Below are 14,114 nucleotides of genomic sequence, written 5' to 3'. Positions count from 1 at the left end.
GCACTTTCATTCCTGTTTGTGGATTCTAACTATTTCACTATTGAAAAGTAGTATTGGAGTAGTATGACTGCAGTTAGATACCAGGTCGCGTATTCTAACTGTTGATAGTTTTACAGGTTAGTGACTAAACTTTGTAGACACTCATATGCGCCGGTCCGATAACACAGCGAGTAGAGCGCTCGCTTTGACATGATTGCAGAGCGGTTCGAATCTTGGCAAGGACAAACTCAGCCTTTCATCCTTCCGAGGTGGATAAATGAGCACTGTGCACCGTGGTAATAAGCAGCGCTCAGATACTGAGGGTTCGTAACACTATATAAATGCTAAATTATTATTATTATAATAATCAGTACATTTTAAGTACTATGGGTGAAACAAAATTAGAGTGTTTTTTGCACAGTTGTTGTTTCTATTTTCAAAATCATTGGGTCAATGGGGAAAACATCTACAATGCATTGCCAAAAATGTACTAAATTTATATATTTTGGCATATTGAAACGGTTTTCCATTTCACAAACAAACAGCACTGTAGAACTATGGATGTAGTTAGATACCAGTGGGCGTATTCTAACTGTTTATAGTTTTACAGTTCTGAAGGGTATGTTTTGAAGCAGTTAGATACCTGTTGGTGTCTACAGTACACTAACTCATGATAGTTTTGCAGGACAGTGACTAGTGACTAAATGTAGGTTTAAGAAATATTCATCATCATCATCAAAGTTTATTCGGATAAAAACAATCCATAAACCAACTTACAAAACAGCATTACAATGGTGCATCAATAATAATCAGCAGACCAGATAAAATTACAATATAGACAACATTTAAAATTGAATTAAAAAACTTTGCCCTCAAGCAGCTTTTTCCTTTGGTAAATGATTTTTGGAGGAATTCTAAGCAGCCCCATGCGACTGGCATGGCTTCTGCCCGCAGCAAGAATATCAAAGCAGGTTGGGCTTGAGTGAAACCAGCATTTCTGAGGAGTGGGAGAATAGTCCTCTTTCTGATTTTGTGGTAAAGGGGGCAAAATAAAACAAAATACATAAGGTCTTCTTCTGGCTCATTATGCCCAGACAAACTGTAGACTGCTGATCACTCTGCCAGTTTTTAATAATTGGCCTAAGGCATAAAAGATTAAAACGAGCCCTAGTCAATGCCCAGTGATCTATTGTCTTATTGCTGTGCAGAAGGTAGGGTTGGATACCATCTACAGCTAAAACAAGCAGGTGTTTTCTATTTCATTCCACTGTGAGCCCAGATGTTCCCACATTGGCCACAACAATGGAAAGAAACATCTGCTTGTATTTATTTGATATGGCGGAAGTTAAAAGGACAGATGGGCACAAGCTTTGGGCATTCATATGTAACAAACAATTAGACATAAAATTCAGCCAGGGTATTTTAAGCCAGGAAAAACTCTGGAGCAAGGTATAAATAATCAAATGCATTAGGTTAGCTCTTGGGTTAGATCAAAGTGCCAACCAGTGTGAAAGTTGGGCCGTGTGCTAGTCATAACCTATATGCCTGATTCCCAATTCCGTGTGTACGGCAAAATTCTGAGCTAAACTGGGGAGACCGAGTAACTTTTTACAAAAAGTATTTTCTATTATTTCGATAGGTTTGATTTTGTCAATGCCCCAAAGAGCCGCACCATAGTTATTTGCGGCCTTGGTTTGTGTTCTGTAAACTTCCAGGATCAATTTAATAGGCTGGCCTTGGTACATGTTCCTGAAACGAGACAGACCCCCAGGGCCTCTTTCATTTTGGAGCACTACTTCTGTATATGTGAGGCTCCCCACCAGATTTCACTGAAAGTGACACCCAAATAAGTCACATTTTTCTACCCGTGGGATTTCACTGTTGCTCAACATTCTTCGCATATATACCCTTCTACCTCTTCCACCAGCGCAAACCATCACTGCCGATTTTTTCAAATTTACTGATAGCTTGAGATTAAGCATAACGGCATTATAGGTGTCTATTAAACATTTTAGAGTGTTTGAGGTACGAGCAATCAGGCCCGTGTCATCTGCATTGGCTAATAAAGGGAGGGGCAGTGCACCCATCCTTAAAAAATCAGCTGATGTCTCAGCCAGTGTCTTATATAGGCCATTAATATATAAAGCAAACAGAATGGGGGCTACCACACAGCCTTGGCGCACTCCTGAGGCTACCTCAAAGTAACCCTACATTGACCCTATTCTCTAAAACTCACACAAGCTCTGGTATCGTCATGAATAATCTGTACTACCTTTAAGAGTTCAGCCAGTCACCCCATGGACCTGAGCACCCGCCACAGCGTAGTTCTATCCACTCTATCAAATGCTGTGCTCAGGTCCATGAACGCAAAGTATACTGGTTCACCCCTCAAACAAAAAAAGAGGATGCTACTGCTAAATACAGATTGAGGGCTTGGTCTCGCGTCCCCAGACCTGGCCAAAAACCATACTGAATTTTTGAAAGGGCCTCCCTATCAGAGATCCATTCTTCCAGGTGCTCCAAAACTGCACGTCCAAAAATGTTAAAAGATGTATCCAGTAAAGAAATGGGCCTATGCGAAGGAGGCCTTAATGGATCTCCCTTTTTAAAGATTGGGTAAATTATTGAATTTTTCCATGACTGGGGGTATTCCCCCAATTCCAAGTAGGAGTTAAAGGAATTAGTCAATAATGGGGCCCATAGCTCTGATTCCCCTTAAATAAGTCTGTGGATATTGCATCAGGGCTGGGCTCCCATGTGCAGTTGTCGACTAACTGCGGTTTGAACTTCCTTAACTGTTAAACAGAGGGTAGAGCTCTACTCCCTATCCTGATATCTAACTACCTCACCTCTAAACAATGACTCAAAATGGTCGGACCAGACCTTAGGGGTTACATGATTCTCTCTAACGGTCCTACCCTTTTCAAAGCCGGGCCACCCACTACAAATTCTCAAAACCTTTTTTCAATCCCTGGTCAAAACTGCCAAAAGCAGTTCTTCCCATGCATGCAGTGCCATCTTAACAGTTTTGGGGGCCCAGGGCACAGACAGCCTTGCCCCCACCCCCCCAGAACCCATGTCGCCTCCCCGAAACCCATGTCGCCCCCCAAAACCCATGACCTACTCCCACCCCCCTCCAAACCCATTTTGCCCCCCTCGACACAACACCAATGCCCCCTCCCAATGTGAAAGATGAAGGGATTACATACCTCAGTGTCTGGTGTCCGTAAACTCAACAGTGCAGAAACATTACATTCACAAAAACACAGCCGCATTTGACATTACTCAACATCATTGACAGTAGAGACGGTCAACAACGCTGATATTAGCACGTGTGTGTGCCCAGGCCCCAGACTGACACTGCACACCACGTAAGCCCTTAGCAAGCGGCTTGTTGTGAGTGAGTGTGTCTGTGCTGGTGGTATGACTTGAGGTTTAAGCAACCTGATTGGCTGACCACATTCGCTAATATCTGCACATGGTAACTTTTAACTTATCGGTTTAGCCTAAGCAGTGATACGCCCACCTAGCCCCACATGCGGTATTTGATAATGATTGTTATTTGCTAGTCAAATCCTACAGATAAGTGTCACTTTAACAATAATAATAATCACACTAATACGAATATTAATAATAATAATCTAGGTTCTTTTATAGTGCTTCACGCAAATTCCTCCAGCTTCTAAACCCTGTAACAGGCCATTTAATTGAATCTTCTGCCACAGAGCTACACCTGGCCCCCTTGGTCAAGGCAGGGCATGCAGCATGCAAATTCTGAGTAGAAATGTCCATTAGGTGACCTGCATGGTAGGAGTGCGGCAGGTCCCGCACAAAGGAAACGGCTCACTGGCCAAGCACATCTGCATCGCCCCTTACCTTACGCAGGCCCTTTCACAAGCTTTTTGAAGTGCGGGCACCAGGCGAAACTCCCACAAATCGTGCACAGGGTGCTGGGAGACCTGGGGCCAGCAATGGAGTGTGGCATAGAAATAAATAGCCAGCCCTAGTCTGCCCCTATCATGATACTTCTGAGGGGGTGCAGGGCAGTTTCCTGATAATCTGCCAGGCCGGCATGGCTTCTTTGCCAGTCCTTCTGCAGCACAGGATCCTATTCTCAAAAGACCTGCTGCGATTAGGAAGCGGGCGGGCCATCCCCAGCATCGAATCAAAAAGACATTTAGGTTGCCAGGACCCAGAGATATGGCTGACACCACCCAAAAAATCATTTGGGCCTGAGGTTGAGGCTTTAGTTCAAAAGTTCTATCATTGGGGCATGGCTGCTGTTTAGTTCTGTTCAGACCAACTCTGGAGGCGCCCGGGCCTGTGGCAGGAGGCGGGCCCTTTAAGAGGCTGTATGAACGAGGCACGTTTAATTGCTGTTTGATGGCAAGTCCGTCTGAACTCCAGTGCCCCACAGTAAAAGCGGCGTCAGGCTAGCTCAGGGCATGACGGCCAGCTGCGAGAACACATGATATTTCTGAAGACATCCCAGTGAGACAGTTCAAACGAGCGGGTCACATGCCGCTCGCCGAAGCATCTATCATTACTCTGCGGAGGACAGGGAAAGCCCGTCTGTCATCAGTAACATTTTAATTTAAAGAAAAGCGTAGCCAGATCTGAAGTGCACCGGGAGAAAGCATCTGTCAGCTCGGCAGTGGCAGGGAATCACTTGGAGCACTGGCACTGACTTCTATGGTTGTCACTTACCTGATTTGGAGTCGGATCGGCTGCCAGCGGGGACTCTGTCTCCTTGGGGCCTCAGGGGTGGCCGGTGCACACTGCTGGTAGTGGCACACTGCGGCAGTGGTGCACTGGCAATGGCAAAGCCTAACTAGGCCGCATGCACCATCGCAGCAGGCTCTCTCAAGACCAATGCACGCCACGCCTAGACACCTTCAACTTGTGAAATGAAGGTGGCGCTGCGCTGCCTCGTGTGGCAACAACAACACGTCACCATGACATTTCACTGCAAACAATGAAAACTGCACATTCTGTGTTACTATGCAGAATATATCAAATACTGTATAGAAACAACAGAATTGTAGTTTTCATTGGCTGTTTGTAACATTTTCTTGTTGCATTGCTATTGCTGGTCCCTCCCAGGCCCAGCCATGACCTGCAATGATTTATGATCCATCCACGCGGAGTGGAAGACTACACTCACGTGACTTCACTCTTGTTGTTGTCAACTCAAAATCAGCAAGCTGGCCCGGTGTGGGTGGGGGCACAGAGATGAGAGCACTATGTTGTTACTTGTTGTTACTTCTTGGCCTTTGAGGTTCTTACAATTGAACTTTAAATTAAAGTCATGGCAGGGGAGGGAACCAGCCGTGCGCAGTGCGCCCGTGTCTCCTGCTACAGGCAGGCTGGCTGGCACATGTTATTGTCACACTCTCCAGGATCTGTGGGGCCCCCTCCAGGGCCACCAGGGTGGGCGCCCGGGGCACATGCCCTGTTTGCCCCCCCATAGAGACGTCCCGGCATGCCTGTTCTCTAGGCATGTTTTTCTAAAAGCCTTGGCATTTTTATACTGTGCCCTAGCATTGGTTACCTCTCTTCCAGTGCTAGTCCTGTCATGCAGGATCCCCTTCAGGTTTTTCTGTGCCCGCCTACATGTTTAATCAAACCAGCTATAACTATTATTTTTACCGGTTTTGAAATCAAAAAATTTCCCTTGGTTCTGTAATATGAGATAAAATGTGTTCAAAGATCCAGGTTCAAATGGACCACCTTGAACTGTCTGGACAACGGGGCAATCTTAGCCCATTTTACCCTTTGCTTACATAGGGGTTTAATCTTGCAAAGGTCCAAGTGTGGGTGATTAGCTATAAAGATCCTGGGATGTCCCACCCTCAGCACCTACCTTAAAGGGAAGTGGTCACTATATATCTCACCTAAAACTTCATAATCCACGGTAACGTGCCATTGTTGCACACACATACAGAAATAATCAATTGTAGATGTGCCTTGGGTACTTGCACATGTGATCTTCCCTGGTATATCCAAGCCTGTGTGTCCGTTCAAAGATTGGATTCCCCAGTCAACAAACCAGGTATTAAGCTGGAGGCCCCTTGCACACATTCTCTCATCAGAGTTGGGGATTTAGTATCCGATAAGCAACATCTTCACCAGGATCCACCAAGTCAGTAGGAGTCCCACTACCCAATTTAGCATTAAAATCCCCACAATTGTGTTTTCATTCACCAAGGACAGATGTTTTGACTCAAAAAGTTCTTCCAGTGCCCCTAAACCACCTTTATTTGAAACATGCTGGCTGTAATAATAATTAACCAAAAGCAGCACCTGGCCCTGCTCAGGTGATAGTCTCAAATACTGTAAAGTACGTTTTTTCAATTCCCTCTCTGTTATGCATAGTTTAGGGAAGACTTCAACAAAATTGCATGCCCCCATGGCAACGACCTCCTACACCCTTTGTCAATGGGGTACATACAGAAACATAACCATCCAAAGAGACTGGGTCCTTCGCACATGTTTCCTCTAGGAAAATGATGTCATAAGGCATTAGATATGTCAACACTTGCTTCTTCAATAGTTTTGTCCCCGCACCAGCAATATTCCAGCAGAGGAATGTCGTAGCAACACCCATAGGGGTTACCATGTGCTCCATTGTAAGGCAGGGTCTTGCCTTGGGGGTTCTGAATGTCCCCTCCACTGGGGGAACAAGTCAATCTAGCTCCTCAATACCTGATAAGGCCTCAAAGCAGTTTGCACTAAGAGTCACCTCGCCGCTTAATGTTCTCCTTCCTGACCCCTGCCAAACATCCCACTCAACCCCTTTCTTAATTTGGGAACCTCCCACTCCTGTCGTTGGGTTAGAGGGGTGACCAGGGGCAGATAAAAGGCAGCTAAGGGGAGGAATGCACTTTTGTGGGCGCTGGCCAAATTGGCCAAATTAGTATACCAGGCAAGATTAAGTGCGGTGACAAGGTAATCCAGCATGGTATGAGCTATCAGTGAGACTACCACACAATCCCCCTCCGTCCATTTAGTAGTTTTTCCTACCCAGGACACCCTTCTTGCCATCAGAATGCCCCTCGGGTTGATCTTCATCCCCAGTAATCTAGAATTAATCCATTTGGAGGTTTCATTTATAAGGGAGGTTGTTGTTTCTGCCACACCTTTTTCCAAACATGGCAATCCTGTTATGACTCCCACCAGGGGAGCTGCCTCTGGAGGGAGGTAAATAACCACTTGTTTTGTGCCCCGAGTAATGGGTTTCCATATTTGATGTGGTTCAGGGTCAGTAAATAACCTTGGTCTGATGGACATGGACAGGAACTACTGAGGATTCAGAATATTTTATTCCACACTTCTCTTTATCTTTCGGGATTTGTTTAGGGGTTCCATTCCCTATGATTGAGCAAGAGGCAGGAAAGACAGGCATTTTTCTTAGCTCTATCATTCTGTTAAGTTCCTGGACATCACTCTTTAACCCCCTAATTAGGTCATCAATAAAACAGAGAGATGTGCTCAAGGAGTTTTTAAGTAAGGTAATTCTCTGAAGGATAGGGGCCAGCTTTTTGTCCAGGACCTCTTCAGGTATTTTAAAGTCACTGGAGACTGAATCATTGAATTATCAATAGAACATGACACTGGGGAGTGAAGCCCTGTTCCCCACCTGTCCTGTGCCCCCAAACTCTGTTCAACAAGCAGAGGTTCCTGGTCCATGGTACCCAGCACAGGCTGGGCTACCATCACCACTCGTTCATTCGCATTAGGACTATGATTGAGGCATTGTGAGGCATTGGGATAAGCTAGGGGGCTGCTGTTTGGTAAGGGGAGTGGTCACTTGTGTGAGAGATGGCAACCTCAATTGCCCTTTCTGTGCTCGGAATGCGTTCTTCTATTTTACCAGCCATCTGTTTCAGGTAATCATTCAGATTTGGTTGACTGTAAGTCAGGCCCAACCCGAAGGGATCTGAATACTTTTACATTAAGGAATATTAAGCAGGCATTTGTTGGATTTGCTGCTGGCAATCTATGTTTTAGGGCAATGGAAGTGTCCTTGCATTCAAACCAACCACATCTATTTTGAATAATGCAGTATAGTGACCTGCAGTGGTTGTGGCACCAGTGTGGTATATATTGCCAACGGTTTTCTTGCCAAGAGATACTTGCCAGTGTGTGGTATGAAGCTAGTAAGCTTGCCGTTGTTTCTGATACCATCTACATTGTACCTTAAAAGCATTACTATGACATAAATAATGGCTATGTGAGTTTATGTGTAAGGTGGAATGATTGTCTGAATTGCAAACAGTACATAATATGCCATGATTTGCATTGCGTACCAGCTGATGAAATGTAATGGATTCACAATTAGGTATTGATACATACACAAATCGTTGATTAGGGACCTGCTCTTGTGCAACATGGTTGCAGAGAGTGCATGTATGCGTCCAGGTTTATGCAATCTGGAAGATTTCATGTATAGGTATATTTGTGATTTCTAGTACTTGCAGTAAGTAAATTAGAAATGGTTGTGGATCCTCCTGTGTATTTATGGTAAATCTTACCATTCCTGCACAGTAGTCCAATGCTTGCCTTATTCCTGAGACACTGTAAGTGTTCTCAGGATTATTTGTTGCATTTCTATGAAGGACGGGCATTTGCAAAAACAACTGGTTTGAGCTGATCAATTAAATGTTTTGAACAATTGGTGGCAATTGGAACAGAAGATTGATTGTTACATTTGCATAACGATTTCTAGCAGTTGTGTTGGAAAATTTAAATGGACCAGAGAGTTCTGTCTCTGTGCCATTTGCTGGACCTCCACTGTTTTTAAGAAGACATATTTCTCTTTGTTTCTGCTGATGGATATCCACTTGGGTTTGCACTACATAGTTTTGTGTTTGTACTACTTGATGGAGTAGCAGTTGTTTTTATTTTCTTTGGTGGTACTGTTGGGAGATCTCTTATAAGTTCTGTTTGCATTACTTTTCTTTTAAAAAGTGTATCGTTTTCAGGAACAGGGTACATGTCGAGATGGGATGTGTAGAGTGGAGATGGTCTGTTGTACTCTATGATACAAGTAATGTCAGCCATGAATTTGTTTTCATCAAAATTGACTAGAAATAGTCCTTCGAGTGCACCTAGGCGTGGCAGTGCCACGTAATGCATACCTTCTTTAAAGACTGTGCTGCCAATGTCAACCAATGCCTGATCTAGGGTTAGACCTTGTGATTTGTGAATAGTGACTGCATATGCAAGAGACAGAGAGTATTGTTCTCTGCCTACATACATGTCTTTGAACAGAAGGAATCGTACTGTTGAGCATCCTATCCTTTCAACTTCTGAAAGTTTGCCAAAGTCGATGTTGACTAACTGAATGTTGTTGTCATATGGATACGTCTGGAAGTCTACAACTGTACCAATTGCTCCATTGGCTAAACCTTGCTCTACGTCAAGATTACGCTTAAGAATTACTCTGCAGTTTAAACACAATGTTAACATTTTATCCAAACCAGCTATGTTGGAGATACATTTTTCTAAGCTATTCAGTCATGCTGTTGCTTGTTGACACATAGGGAGTGTCATGCCATGCCCTTCCAGTTTGTCTATGGAGCTAGTTTGCACTATTGGTTGCATTCATTTTTTTTTTTAACATTGTCTCATTGAATTGTGTACAGCTTGCTAGGGTTGACATTAAGGACATACATTTTATATTTGTTTGTGCTAATTGGTCCATGAAATCAGGAGCAGATGTGTCATGCCCATATAGCTCATGGATGAGTCTACTATTTAAGATAGATTGTGCACCTTTAGAAAGAAGACCAGTCCTAATGCTTTTTAAAATGTTAGCATAGGTGAGTTTTGCAGGCGGACACATGTTTTGAGTTAGTTCTCTGTATTGTAAATTTTGCCAGAGATTTACATTTCCTATGCTGCCAAGTGTGTTGCACCATTGTTGGTGTCCTAAGGTTTTAAAAATAGGTTCACCTTTCACTGGTGTTAATTGTAAGAGATTTCCAAAAACAATAACGTGTTTTCCTCCAAAGAGTTCTTCATAGTCTGTTTTAAGGACTTCTTGTAATCTGAGGTGAATTAAAGACAACATTAAGTTGAAGGTCACCTCATGTATTAGGAGCATTTACATTTGTTTCAGAATTCTGCGTAGTTCAGTAGCAGCTTCTGTTGACATTTGCGGTTCTCTCATTTGTTTTGGTGTTCTACTGGAAGGATCAGTAATCGGTGTAAAGTAACACCTTTTATGTTGTAGGCAGCTAAACCTGTGGTAGCTGTTACAACAGCTAAAAGGTTGTTGTATGTTAACTTTTGTAGGAATTTGCTGATGATTTTTATTAAGAATGTTTTGTCTGAACCAACTTCACCACTTACATAGAGGAGTACAGGTTTATAATTTGACAGCTACAAGTTTTACTTTCATGCTGCAAACCATGTTCAATTTCTTTAGTCATTTCTAGTAAAATGCTAAGTTGCTGATCATTTATTTGCGATTTCAGCAGTGCCAAGATTTCTTCTGCTTGCTCATATTGATACGTGGTGTTTTGATTCATGCACCACCCGTGAAATCCAAGCACGCAGGCAAGAGATTGTTCCTGAAATCACAGGGTGTCGTTTCTGTAAAAATGCAATAATTGTAGAAACCTTAGTGCATGTTATAGCAGACTGTCCATATCTTATGCATTTAAGACAAATTCATTTCATAAAACACTTGGCCTATTTTAGTCAAATGAGGTAGGAAAATAGATGGCGTGCAATCTCTGCCACTCATTGTATGAGTATAAGGTTGTCCACAGTTAACTTTTTGTGTGCACTAAACTTGGTATAATGGTCTGAATTCTTGTGAGAAATGCCTTATGAAGTCTGTACGAACTATATATACTTCCCTTTCAATCAACTTCTGGAATTTATTCAATCAATTGACGTTTATGTAGTTCCGATTTATGAATTGCAATTGTGGTCCTTAAAAAGAAAAAAAAATAATATCTACTGTAAATGTAATCAACTCGTAGTTGCAATGATTGTTATGTTTGCTTCTATATTTTATTGTGCTCCAGAAAGGATTTTTAATTTTTTGAATTGATTACTAAACAGTCCGAGGGCGTCCTTGTGCAAAGTGTATAGGACTTGAATGTTAAATGTCTTTTTCCCTATGCTTAGCATTTGTGCTGTTTGACATTTCTGTTCCTATATTTTATCGTGTTTCAGAAAATATTTTTAACTTAGCATGTGTCATTAATTAAGTTGAGGACGTCCTCTTGTAAATTGTGAAAGGAAGTGAATGTTAATTGTTTTTTTATTTTGATTTGTCATTATGATTTGTAACTTTTTGATAAATTGTCTTTTCATAATTGAAAAAGTTGATTAAATTCAGCTAAATTCAATTAAAAAAAATAAAAAAACACATTTTGTTTTCTACTTCAGTCATGGCTAATTCTGCTTCATTTACTATGAGTGGCTCTCCAAGTAGTTCTTGGCTTCCTGTAACAGATGGTTGACTGCCCTCAGGAGTGTCTTTATTTAGTTGTGCTTGAACTTCTTCCTCTTGTTGGCGTTCATTGTCCAACATGTTTTGTATTGCTTGGAATTAACATTTGTTATAAAGCTTTTATTTGCATTGAATGCAACTTCAAATAAGTCATGGGTGCCTAATAAATCTTCTTCTTTTCTCCATGGTTTAAAAAGCTGGAGTAGGGACATGTAGTAATGTTCTCTATTTTGAGGAGTTTTAAATTATAACTTCTTATGATTAATTAGCCTGGGTTTGGTACATTTGAAGAGGCTCCCTTCACACGTTGAGACCATGTATTTTGCACTGTGTTCATTTGGTTTAAAATTATGATTGTAGGAGAAATGTTGGGCTATTTGTTATGGGCACATGTTTTCCAAAGCAGTAATGCTATTTGGGTAGTATGTGTCTAATACATTGTTTTTCAAAAATTCCTGTCTTTAGGGATCATTTTTGGCTATTGTTTCTATGTCTTGGTACGATTTGAACACTCTTTTTCTGGATGCAGCAGGACCAAGGCTTAGCCAGACTATGTGTTCAGATTTGCCATATAAGGCTGTGCCTGTTAAACGGTCTTCAGCTTTGTAGCATCCACATTCTATATGGGAGAGCATTTTCATGCCAAAGCTGTACAATTTTTGTGACAGTGTTTTGTCTGATGATATGTCATCCCAGAGATCTTTTAGCTCTGTCTGTCAACTTTAGTTAGGTAGGTTGTGACATATCTTGCAACTGCAGTGGAATTGTCGGAATTGTCTGCAATATATTGTATATCTCTGTTTGCATTTCACAAGAGGGTACTTTGAAGTTTTGTTTCTTTTAATGCAGTATGTATTAAAGTGATTTGCCTTTCACACTGTGTCTAACAGAAGACATGAAGCTGTTTACTTGTCCTTTTGCTGAAACTGGTCTAAGGAAACCAAAGAGGCATCTGGTATAGGATTTATCTTTGTTTTTATATCTGTGTCAGCAGCATTTGCCACAAGCGTTAAATATGCATATGTAGCTCACTTTGTGTGGTTTCTGAAAGGTTGTTGCAGGTTATATATTTGTGATTGAACTGCAAAACAGTGGCATCACTGTCATTACCACATTTAGGAGCATCTTTTAGCCACAAAAGCATGTGGTTGTGTGGTGTTCCTCCGGATTGATATCCTTTTCCCCAAAAGAAGTGTTCCACTTCTCCAAGGGGAGAAATATTACATATGAAGTGCAGCATGCCAATAAAGCAGTGGTGAAAGTATCTTAATACATTTACAGGGTCAAGAGAGCAGAGATCTCCTGGTGGTTTTATGTCTATCTCTTCTTTGTTTTGGTTTGCTATGCGTATGAAGTCGTGCAAGTCCTCCCATGCATATTCTGCACAACTTAAAGTGACAAATGATGTGGGTGGACCAAGGTTCCTTAGCATACACCGTACATCAGCGTGACGTCAGAACCAGTATTCTTTTGTACCACGCATGTTTGCCAAGAGATGTGTGATACTTGACTGCAAAATGTCATCTTTGTCTTTTATCTTTTGAAGTAGTAGTGCAGCAGGCATGTTTAAAAAATTGAAACCTTTTTTCAATGTGTGTACAACTTCGTAACATAGAGTTGCTGGTCCAATTTCGAACAGCAGGTGGAATATGTATTCAAAATTTTGTTTGAATCTGGGATCTTCAGAATACATTTGTAAAGAGTGGTATTCTGATACTGTTATTTGTGTGCCTATTTCATCATAACTTCCCCCGTTTCATCTAGGAAAGAGTAGAGTAAAAGCTGATGCTTCTACACTTTTTTCCCATATGCTGATTGGAGATCCTTTGGCTTGACGCATTTGATGTTTCACGTGCATCATCTATGGTGTCTTTGGAGTGTAGTGGATGAATTATATACTGGTCTAAAAATTGGATGCCGTTATAGGATCTACAAGTTCAAATTGGCCAGTTGGTTAGGAATCCTGAATTATTTCAGTTGTTTTCCTTAGGTTTAGTTCAATATTTATTTCTATGCAGTACTCATTGTTCTCTTTAAGATATTGTAGGGCTTCTATAACTTTGTTTAAGTCTACTCTACTAGTTGTTGCCAAATTTGTTTGTCTTTCATTGGAACACCATTCACTAGGATAATCAAAGATTGATCTATTGACCGTTGAACTCTTAGAGTGTCTACATTTTCTTTAAGATATAATGGCAAATAAACTACTTTGCCACACATTCATTTTAGTAATTCAAAAGGAGGCAATTTGGCTGTTTTGATTTGACGGCGTATTATAGCTTGAAATGGGTGTACCGTTTGCATTATAATGCTCTCATACAAATAAAGCTGTTGGAGAGGTTTTGGAAGTGGGAATATTTCCAAGTTATTAGTGATATCCTGTGAAGGCATTTGGTTATTTTCAAGCTTTGTATTGCAGTATGTACAAAGTATTGAGGGGTTAGTTATTGTGTATTTGTTTTCTGGTATACGATATTGAGCTAACTAGAACCATTGGGATTCCTCATTGTCTTCTATTTTGTAAGTTATAGCTACAGTTTTGGTGTTCTTTATGGGACAATTCACACATACTTGGTTTGGTACTTCAGCAGATGCGCTTTTAAACTTTGCATTTTCTTTTTTGTACGTGTTTATTAGAAGATTGGCATTTGTAAGGTTTTTGCTA

Source organism: Ambystoma mexicanum, chromosome 5p, assembly GCF_040938575.1.
Source record: "Ambystoma mexicanum isolate Mex_15411 chromosome 5p, UKY_AmexF1_1, whole genome shotgun sequence".
Classification (NCBI taxonomy): Eukaryota; Metazoa; Chordata; class Amphibia; order Caudata; family Ambystomatidae; genus Ambystoma; species Ambystoma mexicanum.
This window is presented reverse-complemented; position numbering follows the sequence as displayed.